The sequence below is a fragment of the Apis florea genome, unplaced genomic scaffold (assembly GCF_048593485.1).
Source record: "Apis florea isolate Af1SG1 unplaced genomic scaffold, ASM4859348v1 contig_2350_pilon, whole genome shotgun sequence".
Classification (NCBI taxonomy): domain Eukaryota; kingdom Metazoa; phylum Arthropoda; class Insecta; order Hymenoptera; family Apidae; genus Apis; species Apis florea.
The window spans coordinates 7957185-7981724 of NW_028256565.1; the positions used below are offsets into that span (position 1 = coordinate 7957185).

General features: G+C 40.9%; 1 protein-coding gene and 1 long non-coding RNA gene across 6 annotated transcripts in view; one reads left to right on the forward strand and one right to left on the reverse strand.

Moving 5' to 3' along the window:
• Nucleotides 1–24540, reverse strand: part of LOC100869758 (uncharacterized) — a 98768-nt gene that overhangs the window by 61650 nt on the left and 12578 nt on the right. For 2 of the 4 annotated variants that reach the window (XM_003696442.4, XM_086904466.1), the window contains exon 3: nucleotides 4068–4260. The exons of 1 other annotated variant lie outside the window; for it this stretch is intronic. The gene's annotated coding sequence lies outside the window, so the exon portion shown is untranslated. Of the gene's footprint in view, nucleotides 1–4067; nucleotides 4484–24540 lie in introns of those variants that run through there. One more of the 4 variants, XM_012490407.3, reaches the window with a different exon arrangement.
• LOC147658179 (uncharacterized) lies at nucleotides 10025–22663 on the forward strand. 2 transcript variants are annotated; one of them, XR_015291072.1, is made up of 3 exons: nucleotides 10025–10318; nucleotides 13995–14152; nucleotides 22269–22663. It is a non-coding gene; the product is annotated as an uncharacterized LOC147658179 (long non-coding RNA). The 2 variants fall into 2 exon arrangements; XR_015291071.1 differs by lacking the exon at nucleotides 13995–14152.

The window sequence follows — 24540 nt, forward strand, 5'->3', positions numbered from 1 at the left end:
ATTTCGGAAAGTTTATCGCCGATTTTATCGAAAGTATCGGGGAGGGGGAGACGGCAAATATTCGAGGCGATTAAGTTCTTTTTTTCATTTCTTTTTTACTACTCAGCTAATCGAATTGGCTTAACGATCGATTGTCGAAACGATCGAGAGTCGTTAATGACGGTCCCTGGCGGGAGAGGTCGGACCTTTTAAAATTCTATACGCTGTGAATAGGAGGAGGAGGGGGGGATCGTTAAATGTGTATCGGTATTCGAGGTTGGAGACATAAGTTGGATGGGCTGCAGGTTCGATTAAAAGTTATACTTTTAATTTTATCGAAGCAAAAAGTTTAAACGTTACTCGGGATTAATAGGAGTGAGCTCGTTTCAAATTAATTACCAATAAAAATGCAAATTAACTATTTTTTTTTATCGAGGACAGGTGTTCCGAAACTATGCACAGAAGGGAAATGTAATTAAACGTGATGTAATTACAGTCGAATTATTCGACATTGGGCTACGGAAAAGGAGAGAGAGAGAGAGAGAGAGAAAAGAGAAAGAGGTTACGTAAACCTTTTCGCGCCCGGATGCAGCTCGCGTGCGAGGGGTTCAGTTTTTTTCAGATAGCGAACGAAGATAAATTGCATTCTCTACCCGTATCTATCGCTGAAAGTTTCGTGATTAATGGAACAAATAAAGAATGGAGGAAAAAAAAAAGAAAAGAAAAAAAAAAAAGAAAGAAAAAGCGATGTTATAGAAATCATTCGAAGAACGAAAAAGTAATTACAACGATTGATTCCTGATTCATCTGTAATAATAACCAGACTTCTTTTCTCAAAAAAAGAAAGAAAGAAAAAAAGAGAAAACGAAGGAAAGAAAAAAAAAGAAGAAATATAGCGGAGAAGGGCTTTAGTAATTCTTTGAGGAAAAAAAGAAGGGCCATTTCTCCAGCTTCCGGCATTTTCTCGTTAACACGGTTCGAGGGATCCCATTGACACGCGAAATTCGCCATGGCAACACGCCCCTCTTGCCTTCTCCTCCCTCTCACTCTACGTCTCTCCCTTTATTCACTCCCTCCGCCGTGCGAATCGACACCACAGCTCGACGCTCAGACACGAGGCGTCCGATTTAAAGGAAGTTTGACAAGCGACCGAGGATTCTTCTCCTCGGTCAAACAAAGAGTTCGATTTCACTCGATTCGAAAGGTTAACTCGAAAGCGAGGAGGAGACGGTGTGAAGAAAATACGAAGGGGGGGGGGATAAAGGGGATAGCGATGATGGAGGAGGAGATGAAGGAAGAAAGAGAGCGAAGGAGCAAAAAGAAAATTACATCAGCTGGCTCGTTCTCGAAGATCTCCTCCTTCCACCCTTCTTCGTCCTCCCTTTTCCAACTACGCTACGCTACCAGCGTCCAGCCTCTTCCACGAAATTCAACCTTGTTGCCCTTTTGCTTCCTTCCAGGAACCCTCTCCTCCCTCCCCTCCATGTTTTCGACGTCAACCTACACGATTAACGATTGCACGCCTACCAGACCCGCACGACCGGATGGCAAAACGAATGCGAGAAAGTGTAGACGCCGCGGATGAATTGCCTTCGTGTGCATCGTCGCCGTATGCGGATATATGAAATTCTATTGCCACGAGAGGGGGTGCATAGGTGGAAAAGCAGAAATTGAGATTTTTCCACGCGACGATTCGACGACGGAACGAAGAATTGACTTTCCACGTGACGAGTGGAATGCTCCGCGAATTACCATTTTCGTGGATAATTTTTAATTCCGTTTTTGTTCCTCCTCCTCGCGAGGGAAATTTATAATACGATGTCGGATTATTTGAATTGCCTCCTCTCCCTTTTCTAAAATAACTTTGTGTATAAAGCAATGAATTATTTTCGAAAATATATTTTTGAATCAAAAGGAATAGGGAAGTGAAAACCGATACGTCTTAATGCACATCAGAAAACTATTATGCTATATTTATGCTGTATTTATTGCACATCGAGCGTACAATGTACCGTCAGAAGTTGGGATTTATGTTTCGAGAACGAGGATTCAGAACGGAAGATTCGTGTCCTCTGTCCGCAAGAAACATCTGCTACTGGCATAGCAGATCGCTGACGAAGAATGGAAAGACCAGTCTTACACTGCACAGTCACTTTCGAAAACGATCGCTTTATGTAGCCTGAGGGTGGATAAAAAAAAAAAGAAAAGAAAAGAAATACGAGTGAAGAATTTTATGAATTGCTATTCGATTAACGATTTATAAATGTCGTCTATTCTTTCGAAAAGATGCTAAAAATTTTCGAAATTCTACATTCAAGAAAATTTCTAATCATTTTTTGAAAAATGAGTTTCGAATATGATGTTTCGTTTTGATAATTAAAAGATTAAATTTAAAGAATTATTAGATGTTTTAATTTATTCAACGAACGATTACTTTTCATAAAATTCAACTGCAGTGCAAATATGTTTATGTTGCTTCTAGAGAATTGCAAGGAAGTAGCGATAGAATGCAAATTATAGAAGAGAGATTAGATGAGAGGAAGCGAAACAAATTTGCAACCCGCAGGTGGATTTCACTTTCGGTGGCAACAAGATCGATGCAACGTTGTGGAGAAGGAAAAACTCGTGCCAAGTAAACAGGAAGTTCCGTTACGACTATATAAAGGATGAGGGGACGCGTCGGAGACGGAATAACGAGTTACCGTAAAGCAAATTGTTTATTTCATAAGGAAACATTGAAAAACTCGAAACTATTTGTCTATCGACGAAAAACTTAAAAAGTAAAAGTTTTTTTCCATAAAAAGTAAAATAAATTTTCATACAAATTAAACATTTGTACGTAGTAAAATAATAAGTTAAAAAAAAGAAAACTTATCTCGATATAATTATCAAAGGGTTTATTATTACGACCTTTATAACATTTATTATCCATTAAAATATCGTAAAATTTATTACGAGTTTTAAAAGCGAATGGCATTACTCCACGTATATGTACAGTTATCGAACTAATTATTATATTTTATCTGGAAACTCTTCGAGTTGAAAGAACTCTGACTATAGCTAATACCGGTTTTCAGTGAATGGCTGTTCTCTAGTGTATAGATATAAATACTATCGATGTAGGTTTCGAAATATCGGCGATTTCGCTTGAATGAACGATTCATTATCATTTCCAGCGAAATACAATTCTACGTTTACAGTGTTCAGGAACGATGTAAAAGCGTGAAAAGGTACAGGGATTGTATAGAAGGAATTAAAAAACATGCGTCGTGGCGTATGTTTGTTGAACGCATGAAATATAGTCGAACGTGTCCCGTTCGAAATGATAAACTGCGGTCTTTCGAATGATCGGCTATTGGCCTATCGATGGATATGAATCAATCGGTTAACGAAGTAATCGATCTCTTGTTTTATTGTCATCGATACTCCCGCGATACGGACGGTGACAAGATTCAAAACGATCGTCAACATCGATTCGCGATATTCTGTTGTTTAACGTAACGTGAGCGTCTATTGTCAATGGAAGCTTACCGACTCTAAACCGACTCCTACCATTCGCTTGCTTTAAAAACTACCCATCATCCTATGACTATTTAATACGCGCGTTCAATCGTAAGAGATAATTCATTCCGAAATTTAAAATCTTATATTATTAAAAGAATACGTATTGACAAGAAAGTGATAACTTTTTATTTCCGATAAACGAGAAAGATAAACACGTTCGAAAAAGAGATCCTCATATACGCAGAAAATTGCTACGGACACAATGGTGGTAGACAACAAATAACAAAGGTGAATCGTTAACCTTCGTTCAATTCGTGGAAACTGTGATCCGGACAACGGGAGCAGCTGTTCCGAAAGTGCGGACGAGTTTCGAGGCCGAGTCGGCCTCGATCGAAAGTAAAAGCATGTAACCGTAACCGGTATCGGCGCGACGAAACCACGGTATTTATAATCACGTTACAGCTTGGTTATGGGGATCTCTTTTTACGTCTCGCGATGGCAGCGGTGGCGGTGGTCGCGAAAATAAGTACGAAAGAGTCATGTCGCCTAACCTATCGCGCGTTTTTTGTTCTTTGTTCACTCACCTAGCGGGATGCGTAGAGCCGGCCAGCTCCAAAGCCAGACAGAGAAACGTGCAGCCAGTCCTCACGAGCGTGTAAAATCCCGTATGCTTCTTCTTCCACCACTGTATTCGCACCGACGAGAAAGATGCACGCTCCACGCAAGCCGGTCGAGAAAAGAACAGCGACAGCAGCGGCGGCAGCGGCTGCAACCGAACTGAAACGATGTACTTTTTTTCTCTCTATCTCTCTATGCCTCGTTCGACCGGCCTTGTTGCGAGCACGCACGGGTTAGCGTAAAAATTCGTGAGGGTGAAAAAAATGAAAAAATAAGAGAACTACACCACCAGCGACGACAAACGAGGACGACGAGCACCGCGACGATCCGCGTAGGCGCTGGGCGCGTACTGTGCCGAACGAACGAAAGCAGTATGGCGCCCGGCGGCTTTCCTGCTGCGCGCTCGCTCCTCTTTGTCCCCTTCCACGCGCATCTATCCCGCTCTTACCCTGCCATTGCCGAGCCGTTTCTCTGTCTCACTCTATCTCCGTCCGATACACGACTGGTTTATGGATCGTTTGACTTTGTCTCTCAGCAAGCGCCCACCACGTTATCCCTAGTGATGGGCATTTGAATAGTTGCCTCGTAAATTTTCAAATGCCACAGTTTTATGAAAGTTTGAATTATATTATTGTTGTTGGGATTAGAAGAAATTATTCCAAATTTATTTATGAAATATTATGGATCGATAACGATCGTAATATTCATCATCGTTTCAAACAATATTATTACCCTAAGTTTTGAAGACAAATATAATCATAAAATATTCGTACTTTAACGCATTTTCCATTGCAAAACACCTATTCTGAACAAATTTCTGTTTAAATTCCCATCGCATAATGAAACTAATTTAATGTTTCTCAAATCCATCACTATTCACGAAGCTTCTTTCTTTCTTATTAATCCATCGCACTCCCTATCTCTCTCTCTTTCTCTCTCCGTGCCACCAAGCCACTCTATCTTCGTCATTCCATCGTTGCCCGACATCGTTTCTCTCTTTTTACTATAAACAGATTCATCCTCCCTCAACCAATTTTAGTTATATTAAATTTCATCCTCGTCTCTCCACCACCGAATATATCGAACGTCTTCCTTTCGCGTTATCTTCATCCTTCTTTCACCACACCGACTTCCCCTTCCAACTCGTCGTCCATAGCTCCCCCACTACATAACCTGTCTGGAGGTGAAGGAGTGGGGACGGACAGCGACGAACGTGTGGGACGGAGACGAACGAAGATACTTTCCGTTAGTGCCGTCGGTTACCAGCCAATCAGAGTGCAGCAGGAGCAGTGTCCCCTACGAGGTCGCGCGACCAGACGCCTCGCTTTCCCCAAGAGAACGCGGCAGCGTGGGTGACAGAGAGATGAGATTAAAATTAGATCGATTGTCTTTAATAACTTGCACGGCGCCTATCGCGCCGGCCGGTGTTTCGCTTTAACGAAATGCAACAGTTAGGACCGAGTCTGTTATATCATCGCGATCGATCATCAACGTCGTGCCTATCTTTATCTCGTCCAGACGATGAAACGAAGATGCACGATAATTTTCGAGGAGAGAAAGTTCGAGAGAAGGGTGTGGATAAAAATTAACGATACGATGCTGCTTCGTGGTAGATCTTAGTACTTGCGAAACTTGAAATTAAATATAAATTCGATATTGATATTGATGCATGTTTATTTTTAACTTCCTCCTTGTGCAAATTTCGCGTTTAACATCTTTGAACGTAGGACGAGCCTTTATACGCGTATTGGAGAAAAATTTTAAGTAAGCGTTTTTTTAAAAAACGGATATTTGCATCGAAGAGGAATGGAAAATCTCGCGGAATGGATCGGTTGAAGGAACGCGAAGTAGGCGTTCAGAGGAGAACACGTGGGCATTCGTGTGATGTAGAAAATGCCAGGGAAACGAAGACAACCAGGGGAACGATAGATGATTCATTACGTTGCTTGTGGAATATTAACGAAAAAGAAAGAAGGGGGGAAAAAAAATAAATAAATAACAAAACGTATCGAATCTCTTCGTAGGAACGTTGAATGGACGCCCACGATACTCGTAAATATTTCATAAATATCCAAGGGAGAAACAGAAAAAATGAATCAAAGATATCTTAACGTCGATATAAATATACTTTTACTTTTAATCACAGTTAAACGAGGCATCGTGCCGCCTTAAAATACTCGCAGCTAATCTTGTTAAGTTTTATTACACGATCGCTTAATCGCATCGTCAGAATTAATTCAATTATCGATCGTGACGCGATAACGATTATCGATTTCCTTCGGCGCCTCGCTCATATCGCAAGGAAAATCCTCTCTTTTAACGAACCTTTTAATACAGGCATACGTGCAAAAGTTGCGCTTCATTTCCTCGAATATTTCAGCGGGACACGACGGAAGTTGCGCCGGAATATTGATTTCGTTCAAGTGACTGTCTGTCGACAAACCGATATTCGCTTAATTTGTCACCGTGTTCGAACCTTAACCAATCCTTAACCTTCCAATTCTTCGTTACGTCAATTTGGAAAACAGTCGCGCGTATACTTTCTTTAATGTAGTTTCGATTTTCACGTGGAATTCGATGTGAAACGAAATAACTCGTCAATCAAAAAGTTGTATCGGCAAATACACGAGAACTGGTTATACAATAAAATTCTGGAACAGAACGAGAGAGAACGGCAGGATTAAATCTGGAATAAAGTTTGACTTTGGAAATTAAAATCCCAAATCGTTTCGAAAATCCTGGAATGGAAAATTCCCCAGCAGAAGGGAACGATTTATTTGCCCGCAATTTTCCTTCCTTCCTTCCTTCCTTCCTTCCTTCTCTGGAGGAACAACTTTCGCGTTTAAAGCGGCCACGATGTTTCACCGCGTGGAGCGCAGGAATCCGATAACGTCGGAGAAGTTGCCGAGTTCCCAGGAGTTTCGATCACGTGGTGAATCCGCGAAACAAACCTGGACGACCTCGTCGACGAAAAACAACGTCGAGAAGGGTAACGCTCGTACAACCTCTTCAATTTCGTCCCGCGAATCACGGAAGGAAAAGATTACGATCACCCGGGGAACAAACCTTGTGTTCCTACCTTTTCCCTTCTTTTATTTAACAACTCGAGTTGCATCTGTGGAGAAGACAAGTCTCGCGAGAAAATGAATGGAGGAGGAGGAGGTGATCACAGTCCGGAGCGATATCGTTGAGGAGGATTTGAAATCGGGGCTAATAGAAAGGAACGAACGAAATAAGAGGCGGTCCATGGGGATGGCTCGGCTCGGTCGGCCCCCTTTCATCTCCATGGATGCGGACCCTCGGTGATCCTCAACCCTGACAGCCCGGTTCCCGTAATTGCATGGAAATCCGGTTGGATGATTCCTGGCTCGGGCGTGGACGCGACGAGCAAACATAGCCTCGAGCCAGCTCGAACATAGGCTCGAGCAATAACGTGTTATTCTTAATTCCGCGATACGACGTAATTACGAACGAATGGAATGATCCGGGACGAGGATACACGCTCGAGCAACGTCCGATCGATGGCTTCGTAGATGGAAAAAGTAAGGAACACGTTAAATCAGACGAATGATTTCTGCTTCTGTGCACCCGACGATCCAGTTGTAACTTGAAAACGTCGAGTTTCGTTTCCTTTTTTTTCTTTTTTCTTTCTTTCTTTTTCTGGTTATTATTGATGGTATAAGTAGGTCTACACAAGTTGGATATATAGTTATTTGTGCGAATTACAGTCGTATTTATGGGAACGATAACATGGTACAGGCCAGTTTATAATCTCGAATCCAAATGCGATAAATAAGTTAATCGGCCGTATTCTTTTTTGCGAATCAACCGGTTACATCTCTCTAATCGTTCTTTTCCGTAACATAAACCTACATAAACTGTCGCCATTGTTTCAACTCGCGACTTGTAAAAATTCTAATCTATCTATATGGTTCGAAGACGGATAAGTGTCTTAGAAGTGAATTCCAGCAAAATCCATCCAGTAAGTGAGAAATTGGAAGATCCGTCGAAAATCGTGGCCGCGACATTAATCGACTGGCGAGCGTCATACGCGCAGTGCACACGTAAACCGCAGTCAATCATTTGTGCAGTTTATCTGGTTGAAACATCGCGGTGTGGTACATCATTTATATCGCTTTTTTAATGCTCAAACGATTCAAAAGGCTAACTCTAGGCTTGAGGCCCAAAAGAGAGATCTAGAGATCTAGTGGTAGTCTAGTAATCTAAAGATCTAGTGATTCTGAGATCCAGAGACTTAATGGTCTAGTAATTTTGAGGTCTAGTAGTTTAGAGGTGTAACGATGCCCAATAATCCGGTCGTCCATTAGAGTTCAGAGATCTTGAGATGGAATAATCTCTAAAAACCTAGTAATCTAGCGAATCTAGGAATACTGATGTTACACGAGCACCAAATTTGTATATTTTACGAATAATGATAAACGAAGTCTCTGGCAGCCGATAATTTTTCTCTTAACTTTTTCTCGGTAAAGTGAAACCACTCCTCGAATCACAATATCGTAATAACTTTCCACGGAATCGAAAGTTTAGTCTAAGGAATCCCAGGAGGGCGACGAATCCTCGAATTCTCGTCATTTCGCTCGCATCGCTTTATTTTCTCCATTTCATTCCTCTTTCCCTCGAGCGGATTTAAAACGCGACACGTATTCCGTCCAAGGAGAATGTTTCGCCTTCAAGATTCTAGGTTTCTGGATTATTCAACAATCCCCTTCCCCATCCACTCGTCTTCTTTTCTTTTTTTTTTTTTCGCGGAACAGGAAACGTTTCATCCTTTTAAGAATATTTGCCCCAAATAAATTTAACTCGTTGTCGAAACAACCTCCTCCTATTTCTTCTGTTCGCGTTTCGATTTTCGAAATACAAAACGATCGAGAATCAATCGAAGATTTAATTAAAAATCGAGCGAATCGATTCACGTATCGATTCAATTCTTTTCGATGGCGATTCTTTTCAATTTTGAAAAATGTTGCTTGATGAAATTTTTAACGTACGACTCGAATCTTCGATTTTTTATTTTAACGTTTACTTAATCAGTTTTAAAAGAGACTTGAAATTTCGAAAAAAGAATTAATGTCACAAAACGTTTCACAAGAATGGATTTCGATTAAAACTAATCTCGTTCACCTCGAGCAAGATTATTTCACGTCCCCGTCGCTTCGAATTCAATTAATCCTATCCCCTATACTATGTGTGGCTTTCGACGTCTCTTCGATTCACTCAGAGAGCGAAGCTCCGAGACATAGCGATCGGTGTTTGCACGAAGCCACGCCACCACTTAATTAATCGTTACTCGCGGTGCAAGTCCTCAAGGATCTCGATCGTGGAATTTGCGCCGTTTACCATCCCCGTTTCGCGCATTAACAAACCACGCCAAAGAATCCCAAAACGAATGGGATTCATAAATTAATTCCCATTAAAATCTTAAAATTAATCCGCCCTATTTCCAATCGGGACGAGTTAGAATTATCTTTACGAGATCCTTTAATCGTGCTAGTCGTTTCGAGTATCGACGATATATAATTATTACAATATTCCGCGAAATAATTTCCACTCGACGAAAATTTACGTTTTTTAAAAAAAAAAATTTACCACACAATCTCCTCTCGATCTCAATTCGTCCATCACCTTTCACAATTTCGACACACGGATGAGTAAGCATAATAAATATATCGCGCGTGTATACATTTCGTTCGAATCCCCTCCATACGGATCGATCCGTAGTAAACACTAAACACCGAGCCTCATTAACCATTTCCAAGAAATGGAAACCGCGAAACGAGTCGTCTGAAAGTCAATACGACGGTGGTACGCGGCGTGTACAAATTTATTTAGTTGACACGCGAAATTCCTCGAGTTCAGACTCGAAAATACGCGAATATTTAACGTATATTTAATTATAATCCGCGGCAGTTTGTGGTCGAGAGAAGATCGAATCGAACGTGGCTTGTTCCGGGATAATATCAATCCTTGATACTTGAAACGGAAACGGGTTAATCGATCGGCGTCGATCGAGTTACCGCGGCGGATTAAATCGGAATCGTCTCGATCCCGTTTGTTTACATTATACTTGTACACGTCGTTGATGGAATCACGCGTGGGAGGAGGCATTGTGCGGGAGAGCCTGCTACATTTGGCTTTTGCTGGATCCTCCTGGACGGACGGCTGATTTTTCCAACATTCGGAATTCAGTTGACATCACGTACGTAACGTTTGTTTCATATATTTCTGCCCCCCCTCCCCGTTCTTCCCTCGAATCGATCACAATGAAATAATATAGGTGATGATAACGCGACAATGATTGTTGAGAAATTATTGCTTGAGAAATCAGTATGGATTCTCTCTCTTTCTTTGCGATTATGCATAGTTTGCGAACGGTGTTTTTTAGTTATCGAATCCAGTTGAACGAAACTGAGGAAAATAGTTTCAATCGAATATTGCAAATTACGTATAATTGTTCGATCGTTGGAGGTGTGATTAGTTATCATTGGTGCATTAGAATGTCTCGTGTCGTTGTTAAAATTGAAAATGCATTCTTCTGCAAAATTTATTTATTAATCTTCCATTGTCATCAATTTCCGATATACTTTAGATTTTCAACAAAGTTAGTTTGAGAACAATAGAGTATTTGAGATACAATAGAGTGAGAATTTGTTTAGAAAGAGTACAGATAATTATGAAGAATGAATTATTTTTATTATTCATCGTTTCGCATTTATTTATAATTTCAAGCATAACAGATAGTACGTTGCCCGGTTAATTGTCGCGTATCGTATTGATTCAATGAGTATTTCATTCCGTGAACCGCAGAAATCGATTTATCCGAATTCAATTAAACGTTTAGAGACATTGTTGCGTTAATTATCACGTCACGTTTACGCGTGTTCAATTTTTCCATCGAGGAGAAAAAAGTTAATTACGAGTTTGCCTCAATTAATCGTATCAGAACGTTATTCGTTCGACTTTTTATTACCTATCAATCAATCAAGCTTACACGTAAGAAGATACCTCGTAGAAAACGTAATCTCGAAAGCAACGATAATATAATTAGCGTCAATAATCAATTAAATTCTTGGAAACGTTTTTTAAAGAATCGATTCCAGACACCGAAATGTACCTAGAGTACTACAAAAAAAAGGAAGAACAGAACTGTTTTTTAAAAAAAAACAACCAACCCAAAAAACGTGTCGAGGCTAAAAACGAAAAACACTGGAGGAAATTGCGGAGGATATATTTCCATCGGTTTTTTGAAGATTGTTTTCACCATAGAAAAACGTTTAATTGGGTTAAAACGTCTGTTGCTTCGCGTTACAACACAGCCAAGCCCTTAATTGGTCGTGCACATACACACACACACACACACACACACGCGCGCACAACGGAGCTCACAATTATTTTCTCGTTGCCGTTTCGACCGGCTTATTGCCCTCCTCCATCCTCCTCTAACGAAAGAGAAAGAGAGAGAGAGAGAGACCCTCGTGTTCGTCACGAGAACGGTATTTACGTACGGCTTTATCAGTCTCGTTAGCCCCGACCATGCTATTCAATTTCGTAGGGTTTCCTGGCGGGGACCTTGATCGAAAGGCCCGCCTACGACCAAATCGAAATTTCCCCTGGAACAGTGAAAATACGCGAGTATTAAGGAAAACGCGAGGACAGACGGAATAATAACCCTGTTATTGGCTCGATTGGCTTCCCACGATATTTCGCATTTCAAATATTTTTGCGTAGATGGAAATCTTAGCTTCGAACAAGTCGAATTTAATCCTCGATTTGAACGAAATTAACGATTTCCATGCGGGGATCGATGCGAAAATTCCGATCGGCGTCTTTAACGATTAAATTTATTATCCATTCTTCTCCAACGAATCTTCTCTTTTTCTCTCTCTCCTCTTTGACGAAAATTCGTTAGATTCGCGATATATATTAAATTTGTTGAGTTTTCGAAGAAGTGGAATTGGCCTTTTTCGAAATTTCGTTGAAACATGGAACATCGTTTCGAGGGATTAGAACGATAGCAATTTTCGAGAGAAATTTTTCCACGATTCGCTGAACTCGCGTGAGTGAAAAGCGATTTATCGTGGCAGAATTTTCGAGGGATGGACGGGGAGAAGAGAAGGAGGAATCGGCAGGAAAGGAAACGTAACGTAACAAGACCATCCTCGTCATTACTCGTCGTCTGTTACGAGGAGAAGGAGCCACTCGTCTACGTTTGAGTGGCTCGTTTTCCGGTCGGGAAAGGGTCTTCTTGAAGGGCGTTACGACGAACGGAAAGAACAAGAACTCGCCGCGAAAGTCGTCAAATAACGTGGAAGATTTTAATGAAACACCGGCCAGATGCGAAACAATACTGAATCTTTACGCCCGGAGAGCAAGAAAAACAAGAAATAAAAGGAAAAAGGAGAAGAGGAAACAAACGGGCCAGCTGTTACTCATCGCTCCAGCCCCGCGAACGATCGTGGAAAAATTTCCTAGAAGAATTTGAAATTGAAACCTTGGAACCACCACTGGCGGGAAAAATGATGGATCGCCTCCCCTAACGTCGAGCTTTAACGATCTCTCCCCCATGTATCGATCTAATAACTTGGCCTGAGAACCATGAATATTAATGTAACAATCGATTGAAAATATTCGAAAAGTAAAATTCGAAAATCGAAAAAGTAATCGCACATTTTTTTCTCCCAATCAATCGAATTTTATCCAAAATTCAAGTATTTCCAACATTCGAACTAATGTTGGAAATAATGTTAGAAATGCTGCGCTTTTCGAACTAATCGTTGGAGCGATTATTTCGAAGGGGCGGGGAGAGACGCAACTCGAGAGATGGCGTCTCGATATATATCCGTTTCCCCAAGGATTTGAAGGGGGTCGCACCTGAAATTCGACAATCCAAACACGGATCTCGGCTTCCTTGTCGAGTGCGCACACGTAGCCTGGCCCACGAGAGAGATCCGCGTCTCGGATGACTAATCCTGGCGCCCGGCCAGCACGGATTCGCATCACGCGAGAGAAACACAGGGAGAATCGTGTGTGTGTGTGTGTGTGTGCACGTTTGCCCTCCGTCCGTGTGTCGAACTTACCAGTGGCTGCTTGATTTTGTACACCGGTTTCACGCCGATTTACCGATGAAAATTAAGTTTCCAAACCTTTCGAACTGATGTTTGTCGTTTCGATCCAAATTTTCGAAAAGGAAAAGAAATCTTATCAATTCTTAGCAATTTTATGGAATTCATAGAATCTTTTCTAGGAAAGTTTCTCGAATTAATTTAAAGATCAATTTTTATCAGTGAGTGATAAAAAAGAAATGTATTATTCGCGAGATCGAATCGTGACGACGAAAAGGTCGATTTGCATGCTCGTTAGACGCAGTTGGCATTAAGCGGAGCTAGCATCGACGATAAATTGTCTCCGAAATTAGACCTCTAGGAGTTGCACGAGAGAATTAAATCGTTTGACAAGTTTGAGGAAGCGAAACGGGATTACGGCGAGAATTAGAGAACGTCAACTACGGAGCAAGTCGAAGCTTTTTCGAAAAGAATAGCCGATTTCCAAAATTTGCCACGAATTTTCATCCTTCATTCTATCTGTTATCCGCGAAAGGATTAGATCCGTGCAATTTCGAGTAATGTTTCCAACCGATCCCCGGCGCTATATCCGTGACTATATTTGCGCGCGGACTCTCCTCGAGTTATTTATACCGGAATCCGCTCTGGGCTTGGGTTGGCGAAACGAAAACGACGAAAGCCGCAACGACGGACCAGTTTCAACGCGGATTAACCCCTTTCGTTCGATGTAAAAAATTAATCTTTTAAAAATGTCTTCTCAAAAATTAAAATTCGATTCGAATAATTTCTTTATCGAAATTTCGTACGTTTCAGGGGAAGAAGCAAGAATTTACGCGCATACAAGATTCCTTTGGTCGCGCAAAGGGCACGGTGTCGTTTCAATCGATGACCATCAGCCTCATCGAAATATCCGTCCATCTTGAAATAGCTGTCGTTCCACGAAGAATTCTCGCGCGAAAACAAGGACAGGGGTACGTGTGAAATTGACTTTCATTCATGCGTTGCCACCCACCAGGGGGTGGGGAAACGTTACGGCGATTGTGATCAGGAACGAGGCAGTGGCCCGAGTAAAAATATGAATGGAAAGTTGGAAAGAGCAGGATGCGCGTGGTGAATGCAAATCGATCGAGCTTCCTGCGATTCGACGGGACACGCGCGACACACGCCCACTCGTTCCACCGTGGAAATTACCGATAAAAGTCGAAATCGTGTACACGAAAAGAGGGTTTCTCCGAAATTGAAACGTTTCCTCCTCCTCTAATTGAGATCCAATCCAGCTCCTCGTTTCACCCTGTGTAGAAGGAGAATCGGACTCGGCGATAACTCGATTGTTTCCACACCCTTTTCATTCGCATAATGTAATTTCGAGTTGAAAAGTTTCGATTAATTGGCGGGTTAATCGAAACGTATCGATTCGTGGAATTTTTTCGAGATTAATTCTAAATTATCTCTCTCACGTTTATTTTAAATTCGTCCTCTTAGACTTCGCACGTTGATGATAATTTGAGCTTGTTCGAAGGATGGAAACGTCTTAACCGATAATAATAAACTTTTCCATATATCCAATAATTCTATTGTACTTCCCCCTCTTATCAACGAACACCGTTGCAAATTCCCCTGTGCCGTCTGCACAATGTAAGCTCGTATCCGGAATTGTTCCCGCATAATGCAATATTATTCAATTACGAGCAGCATCTTGACTATTCGCGGGAGTATGAATAATATCCGTTAATATATAAGAGGAACAGTTGGCACCGAATTCTAGACGCGACAGACCAGAAACGAGCAGAAATAACTTCCAGGCTACTTTGATAAATTCCCCCTTTTCAATTCTCCCTTCACCTTCCGCTCAAACTTTCCCTGATTCACTCTGTTTAGCCTCGTCCGCGAACTATTCTCAAAAACACTTCTCCGATCGAATATATATATATATGTCTCTAGATATCTCCTCCTCTTTTTAATATTGTGTGCGTACAAAGGGGACGTTTATATTTTCGTATATTTCGTTTCCCTCACCTGTTTCCTTGCACAAGTTGCAACTTGGAGGAAGAGGCCGTTCTCTCTCTCTTCTCTTCATTCTCTCATGAATCCGTGAAATCTCACGAGTTATTTTCCTCCTCATCAATGATACATCGAATTATTTCGATACACTTTCAAAAAAATTCCTCATTCGTCCCCTTCCCTTCCCAATTTCTATTTTGACTATCGCTCGAGATCTTGAAATGCGGATCGTTCGCTTTCTTCCACTTTTACATTTTCTTTTTTAGAACGATTTAAATTTAATAATTAAATTAATAATTTTCCTCGATGACGAGCACGGGGATGGAGATATTTCTCCAATTCGAATCGAAACGAACGATCCCATCAAAGGATTGTGAAAACGCGAGCGACTTGGATCGGGCGAAACAGGCAAAATGGGAATTAACGAGCGCGCGATTAACCGGGTTAATGGACGAAGGCACGCGATACTTGCAAGGAGGCGGGTTGTTGACCGGTTGACTGACACTCTCCACGAGCTTCATCTAGGCCAGAGAGCCGCCGCATCAGCCTCCACCCTCCGCGATCCAACGACGGCCGATCCTCGGGTATCGTGGCACGTTCGCCACGTTTAGATGGAGGAGGAGGAGGAGGAGGAGTACGTTAATTATCGAGCGGGCTATCAATTTCACCAACAATGAATTAGATTCGTTGATATGCTCGATTTGTCGAAATATCAGGCGTGCAAGTCCCTTCCCCCTTTTTCTCTACGAATTTCACGATTAATAATTTTCCTCGATGACGAGCATGGGGATGGAAATCTTCCTCCTTCTCCAATTCGAATCAAAACGAATAATTCCATCAAAGGATCGTAAAAACGCGAGCGATTTGGATCGGGCAAAATGGTAACAGAAATGGTAACAGAATTCGAATTACTTCCCGTTCTTTCTTTTTTAATCCTTTCGCTAGTGCTCGAGAAAGATCGTCAGCGTTGCGATTCGAGTTGCTTTGACGATTTTTTATTGAAAAAAAATTGATAGAAACAGAATATCGATGCTTTCCAAAGAAAGATACTCGATCTTATGCAGAGCGACTATAGCGAAAGGGTTAAGAAGAGTTCTGTGCAACAACGATTTCGAGCGATATTCCAGCTTAGGAAATCGGTTGTCGAAGCTAACTGAAACGGTTTGCGCGCCACTGGGAGAGAACGGAAAGACGCAGAAAGTCGTAGCAAGGGTTGGAAGCTGGAAAACGAGTCAGAGGAATCGTTCGAGGAAAATTTGACTCAGATGCGAGAAGAATTGGTAGAAAGATCGGTATCTATCCGAATAAAACAATCGAGTAATCTGATTTGTGCAATAAAATCTTGAATTTGGGAAAAGAAAGGGGAAAGAACTTAGTTGCACGTCTAACAATATTTTGGAGTTTTGGAGTTATCAATCTGTGCTGATCTTGTTATCATGATCTATTCTTGAAGGAAAAAGGAAATAAAAATTGAGTGGAAAGAAGTTGAAATAAACAGGATATATTATATTAAAACGATAGAAACGAAAATCAAATTTAACTATTTGAATTAAATAATACACACAATTGTACTTTTCACGAACGTGATGAATAAATTGCTACGTGTGCGAGGACAAGTGAAGCAGTCAAAATATATAGCTAGAATCAATTAAAAAGGTGCTCAATAGCATACGAGCACCAATTTGAAATTCTGATTTTGATTTGAAAATTTATACAAGATGATAATAAGTTGCACATCCCTCAAACGCCAAAAATGATATAAATTCGGAACATTGTATGAACATTTCTCTTCGTGTTCATAAGATTTCCTTAAAAATAAAGAATAAAAAAACATGTGTCAAATACTTTCTCTGAGCCACCCATTAAAAGAAACGATAATTATCCTTCCTGAAAATATTTAATTCAAAAACGAAGGAATAGTTAAATTCCAATTCCAATAACATATATACTCTTCGATTTTGCAGCAAAAGAACGAAGATACGACAAGAGAATACTCTCTCACGATACTTTCCTTCGCCTCGAGGATTGAGCGGTTTAGCCTGGCGGTTGTTTGATTTACGGAGGTTGAACCTGTTAAGCGAGAGAGAAATGATATCGTCTCGATGATTTCCTTCACCAAGGAGAGGGAGGGGGAGTGTGTAGTCGTAAAGAAAGGGTTTTACGAGGAAGGTAGGTGTCGACCGATCGATAGATAGGTGTGGAACCTGCGTGATGACAAGGATGCCGACCGACGAGCCGAGACGAATATTATACCTCGTGCTACAGGGGAAGCCAATTTCCGGGACGAATTTACGAATTCAGAATGGCGAAATCCATTCACGGAGCCGAGGTTCGATATATTATTGCTCTCGTTCCATTGTCGCATCGCCAAACCTGATTAACCCTATTCGTTTCGGTTGTTTGCCGTAAGTTTAACACGTTTAACACGACGATGAAAGCGCGATACTCGATTAGCAGGAATAATAGTACATTCCAGGAATTAATCGCTAGAATAACTATCCAGACTCTATACCCTTTACTCCAGTTTATAAATCGACTTGAACACGATGAGCGTGACAAATGATAACACGTGAACTCGAGACTATAATTATTAATCAACAAATTTTTCCTCGCTTTATTCCACTCTGAAGCTGGGCACGACGATGAAAAATAAATTTTTCATTTATTAATCAATCCAACATTTCCCCTATACTCGACGCACAAAAATCTTTATTGCTGTAATTTCGAATAGATTAATTCGAATTAATCGCACATTAATTCTAAACCACCAGATATTCCGTTAATCTCACAAAAATCTTCGAGGAAAAGATCTAGCCTTAAGAAGAGAGAGGGTTGAGAGAAACGTGAGAATCGTTTCTCTGGTCGAACAAGGAACGCGGACCAAGTGTTTTCCAGTTTTCCAGTGGGTCAAGTGGAGAGTGAAAGAAGGCCGCGTGTCTTGCGCATTACGATTAAAAAGGGGAGCGATTGTTCCCTTCTTGAAACCGGTGGATGGAAAAGGAGGATCGAGAAATTTCCACGGGGGAAAATGCATTCTCCGCACCCGCACACGAGTTTTAATTGAAATTTAAATTGCACCGTCGCTTTGCTTAGGTTTTAGAAAACATTACCCGTAATAATCGGATATAATCAGTCCCCGGGATGAGGGGGGCGGAAAGGGGCGGATTGGCGGAAACTTTTCATCCCTGGAGGAATGAAACGGTAACGGTTGAAGATTGAAAGGGAACTTGGGCGCAACTTTAAAGCTGTCTCGCGAGATTTACGAGCTAGGTCGGAATATTCGTGAGTGTATATAATATCTGAGAGAAAGAAAAAGATAATTTAAAAATGATCGGACGAATCGTCTCTCGAATGGAGAAGTAATCGATTTTACACGCGATTGAATCGTTACAAATCTGATCAAGAATTTGTTCAAAATCATCACGATTATTTTTAAATATATATCAAACTCTTATAAGATGAATTTACTGTAACATGTAACGATCGCAAAGCACGAGTTTGAAATTGGTCGTCTCAGCAGAGGAATCTAAAGATATTTAATACGAATTTTTTCCTCACCACAGTCGTTAAAGATGAGAAGAGAGGAAAAAAGAGTCTGGGCAATTAGCATTAGGCGGCGCGAAAAGTGTAACGAGACGTTGAACCCGGTTGGACCGCCTTTGTGATTAAACAAAAGTAGGTTAACGCCGTGTACATCGGTTTCGCGCATCCGTAATGACGTTTACATCCTGTCCAACCCCCCTCCCCTCTCCCTCTCCTTCCATTCCAACCCCTGACTATTAAGAGAACAATAGCCCATACCGTAGATTGTTCGTTAACGCGTCCGTTTCTCTGCTTCTTTTTCCGAACAGCGAGACGAACAATCGGCGCTGGGTGCAGCCTCCTTTTAATTGTGAAGCGAAGGCGCGCCCTTCTTTTCGATACTTGACCCGATACTTCCGGAAAACAGCTCGTGCAAATCGTTCTGTCTCCCCATTCCAAAAATCGTAATAAATTTCTCGGTGATTGCTGGACGATCGAGTTGAGATTAACTTAGAAGATATCTTTTGGATGAAAACGAGAGCGAGCTTTCCATTATTATTATTCTTTTCCAACTCTAATTATAACGATATTCCAAATGTTCATTCCACGAAAATGTTATATTCTCCGTAAACACTTACGATGTACATATATATATATATACATTTTTTAAAATAATCATTTTCAAGTTGATTAACACTAAACCTACCACGCGCGATCAAATGACCGTTTTTGAAATTTCCTTTAGAATTTCTTGCGTATACAAAGTTACTGTATCGCCATATGACTTTACAATAGCACAAAATTCGGTGTAGATATAACCGATCACACATTATTGTAGCACCAGAAAAATATTTCCAATTAGCTAAAAATCTCTTTTTGTATTAAGATACAAATGTTTCTTTGCAGCGATCATTTGACCGCTAGGAATAGATATACATGAAATGTGGATAGATTTAGTGTTAACAAGTTGCGAAGGAACGCGTGTCAACTGGATCAGAATATAAACGAGACTCGTTTCATCGTGGACAAAGTCGAATTCGATAAATTTGCGGACGAAAAATTGGCGCGAATTGCAAATCCGGCAAAATGGCGTCGTACAGAACGCGTTCGAATCGACCGAGCGCACGCGACAATTTGCATGCCAACCACCCCCGCCGTGTTTGTCGACCGCGGCAACCACCTATTTCTATGCCAATTGTTTCCTTATACAATCCAATCTCAGCTCACCTTCCGGTGATTCCATGCGGGATTCGAAAGACGAATCGAAGTTGCAGCTTGGAAGTTCTTACCGAAAATTGAACCGAGCTCGCGTGAAGAGATCCTCTTATTTGGAACGTGATTGGGAACGTCTGATGTTTATCTCTCGATGGGATAGATTGATTTCACGAAGGAGATCGGGGAAATATCTTGTTTGCCATATAGATGGCAGTAGTAGTTTCTTTTGATAGAGTTTAAAATACGCTTAGAATGTTGTAATTGTACATTTTCTTTGTGGTAAGTGTTTAATGTGATTCATGATGTTTGCAACCACATCTCGTAATTCTCTTTCGTTTCTTTCAGGGAAGGGGATTCAACAAATTCGTTTCGGAGGAAGAGAGATCGATAAATTTGATAAATAATAATTTTCCAAGGAAGAGAGACCTGTATACACGCGAAATCAATTGCGTGTATCGGTACATCCGGCGCTCGAGGACGACTGTACGAGGCTTTAAACATCCACGCCTTGCCTGTCTCTGCTCGTGTACCCTCGTTTGCTCGTTATTCCCGATCACTCGTGTCCAATAAGTCAGCGAGTGACCCGCGTTGACCCGCGTTGCTTCGACAGTATGGTAATTTTCCTCGTTGTAATTAAGTCAAAATATTACCCCTGCAGACGTGATAGCAGGCTCTTTAATAACTTTATTGCTGCAAAATTCATACGAGGGGGGCGATTAAAATAATTGATTGAAAAATTATTGCTGCTATGCCTAATAACAATTTTGTAATATTAATCTTCATGAATGAAACTTTGAAAGTTTTTATTTAAATTCTCTTTGCTCTCTAAAAAGGGAGAATCCCATCCTGTTTTTTCCTGAGTTTAAAAAATAGGTATCCAATTTTTTCCCAATTTCCGCCATTCAAAGGGAGGAATTATTTTCCAATTTTGAAAAATTGAAAGTTAATCGGGGCGGGAAGAACGGAGAGGCATCGACTCGTTCAACAACTCGAGGAGGAAATCAGTTGAATTATTTTCATTTATTATCCGCTCGTGGAACGTCCACGCGTATCAAACGCGTGGCAGTATTTATGCGCGCATCAAAGGGATCTAATCAGAGGCGAAGAAAGAACGAGATCAAAGACCGTCCATCGATCGTGCCTCGCGTTGGCGGATCCATTTTTATCAGCGTGTGGTGATTTAAAGGAAATGAAAAATGGGGAAAAGGAAAAGAAAAAAAAAAAGAAAAACTTGTCATCCTTTTAATGGGAAACGTGTCATTTCGTACAGAGATGCGATAAAGGGAGGAGAACAATGTGCAACTTTCTGAATAAAACGTATTCCCGAGTTCGTGCTATATTTTTAGATAATATAATCGAAGATTACGTGAAACGCAACGCGAATTTCAATGAAATTATATCGAAAGATATTTCATACTCGAAATTTAAAACAATTTCGAAAGATGATCTGAACGAAGGGAAGAAAATTTTGAGAAGAATGTTTTTACTTTTCCAACCACTCTTGCGAATAAATTGCAATAATTTGCAAGAAAGTGAAATGAACGATGAAATCTTGAGATCTCTATTTTCAACCTCGTCCAATTTCTTCTACATCATTTTCGAATACAAGTATGAATATAATCAAACTTGGACAACAATCAACGTTCCACCGTAATTAAGTTCTCTCAACAAAGGTGACGAATCGACACAAAATATTCCAATAGAGCGATCCTAAAACCATCCAAAACCTCCTGCATTCCAATCTCTCTCTTCCTTTTTAAAAGGAAGCTGTTAGAAATCTCTCGTATATAATCAAACTTGGACAACAATCAACGTTCTACCGTAATTAAGTTCTCTCAACAAAGGTGACGAATCGATACAAAATATTCCAATAGAGCGATCCTAAAACCATCCAAAACCTCTTACATTCCAATCTATCTCTCCCTCTCTAAAAGTTGTTAAAAATCTCTCGTATATAATACGAATATAATCAAACTTGGACAACAATCAACGTTCCACCGTAATTAAGTTCTCTCAACAAAGGTGACGAATCGATACAAAATATTCCAATGGAGCGATCCTAAAAGCATCCAAAACCTCCTGCATTCCAATCTCTCTCTCCCTCTCTCTGCCTCTTTAAAAGCTGTTAGAAATCTCTCGTTGAATTTCGGTTGAAACCGAGTCAAACAATCGTGGCAACGATCCCTTTGTGGAAGACCAACCGCGCTTCGAAAATATTTGATTCGAGCCGATTTACCCTTCGAGTGGGGAACGCAGTTGTTGAAACGCGGAAGGCCGGGCACAGACAGAATCAAATAGATCGGTGTACGTAAACGCATTTCAACTTTGTTGTTGTTGTTGTTGTTGCAGGTGTTTATAAACGAACGTGGATGCATATTGGCCAACGAAGCGTGTCGAGGCGAGGATTCGGAACGGGAACATGGACTTCCGTGATCGATTTCCCTCCACATATCGAGACGATAAGATTCTCGCGCGAGGAGGAAATATTCTATTAGAAGAAAAGATTACTTTCCTTTTACGATGTTTCCATTTCTCACGGATAGGAGGAGTCGCGATCCTTTCTTGGCAAGGCTATCCATGTCCAAAGTGGATGAAATTTCTCCTCGCCAATGTTTCACGGGAAATGAATTTCTTGCCGAATCAATCAATCGGTTAACGCGTCATTCTATGGATTCTTAGCGTGGATCGTACGATTTAATCCGCTAGTTTTGTCGCCGATTAAAAATTACAGCTATTCATTAAAACTGTACAACTTTAATAATAATCCTTCACCTGTCATTCTTACTTTTTCTACGCGATTCGATTTAATCAATTGGAGAAGGATCTTTGATCTTAATAAAAGTTTCGAATCCATCGAGACGTTGGCATTTAGCTTTGGGTTTATCCACGATCGCAGCCACGCGTCATATCGTTTGAACGTAATCGCGATGCGGTTGCAAAAGTGGGCCCATTAGCCGCAGGAAGGCAGACGAGTCTGAGAGCAGACGTGCGCCGTGACGCGACGTCAATTAGCGATGGAAACGGCCTCTTTGAACGGAAACCGAAACATTTCTGAATAAGATGAATCGATCGTTGTATCGATCGAACAAACGTACGAGTTGTGGAAAATTCGAGTTTACAACGGATCGATTGAATAGAATGGGAAAACGGCCACGATACTCTAGAACTGTTTTTTTGGGGATGAAAGTTTCGAAAGATATTAGTTTTCTTATTAAGATGAGATATTTTTCTCAAGGAAGAAATTTCCTTTGCACTCGATTATTAGAAAGAAATCTCGATCAAGGAATATTTGCTCGTCGACAGTTTAAGAATAATTCGTAACATTAACTCGAACGTCCAAAGAAACTTTCGAAATACCACGAAATCACTCCTTTTCGTTCACGAATTCCAATTCGAAACGATAATTGCCTCGAATCTTTAATCAATTGGATAATAATAAAGAATCGCTCGATCCTCCAAGAATGCAAAGAAAGTTTCCTCGAGAAGACATCATCTTCCGCGAGAGGAGAATACCACTTCACGACGATGACGAAAACTGGTTCGATTGTGGAAAGCTCGAGAAGTTGGTAATTAGAAATATATACGTATATCTATCGTTCGCCCTATTTGCGTCGAGTAAGCGTGCACGTGACGTTCCATTAAAAGTTCAGTTCCGTTCTAGTTAAACCGGGATTATCGCTGGGCTAAACGTCACGATCAACATCGATGTTTAACATTTACGCGTGATCGATACTTCCACGTTGTTTTCCCTTCTTATACACATTCTGACGAATGAAATTGGAAAGAACAGGCACGAAATACAACCTTGCGAGTGGGATCGAGATGCGTGTCGGACAAACGCACGTCCTTCACGATGCAATGAGGAGAATTGAAATTTGACGAGCAATGTTAGTTAACAACCCGAACAATTGCAATTCCAACAGATTAAAATAACGCGATTGCACCGAAAACTGATGGCAAAATGCTTGCAAAATTATCTCATTCATCGAATCTCCGTCATAGATCCGTCATTCGTCACGATTCCATCGTTCCAATAATCCATCCGATTTAACATTCGTCGCGTGTATATATATTTAATTCAAAAACGTTAGATCTAATCCCGGTTCGCAACGACGATAATTAGTTTCGATGATCGATACAACCGCGTCAACAAGTAATGGTATACGACGAGATACGTTTCTCTCTCGTTCCATGGAGGAGCGAGAGAGATATATATATATAAAGAAGAGGATTTGATTTAACATTCGAACAAGAGTTCAGCTGTTTCCTTCCATACCGTTTATCCGTGAAGCGTGGCGCATTAAGCGGCGCTCATTAACGTCTCATCAATATGAAAAAGCACGAGCTTCCATTCGAAAGCCGCACAGACACAGGATTATCGAATTCATCCGATTTCCGTTCGACTTGGAGGATAAATTATTTCCCGCATCCGGATGCGCGCATACTCGAAATAGACGCACATACTCGGCGAATCGAATTTGCATATTATTTAAACGACCCGCGGTTATTGAACCGTGTACGCTTCTAACGCATCGTGAATCATTGTTCCTCGCCTTGTTGGAAAAACTAGATCACGGTGTTGCTCGTCCTCTTGGCAAAATATGCTTAATACGATGTTATG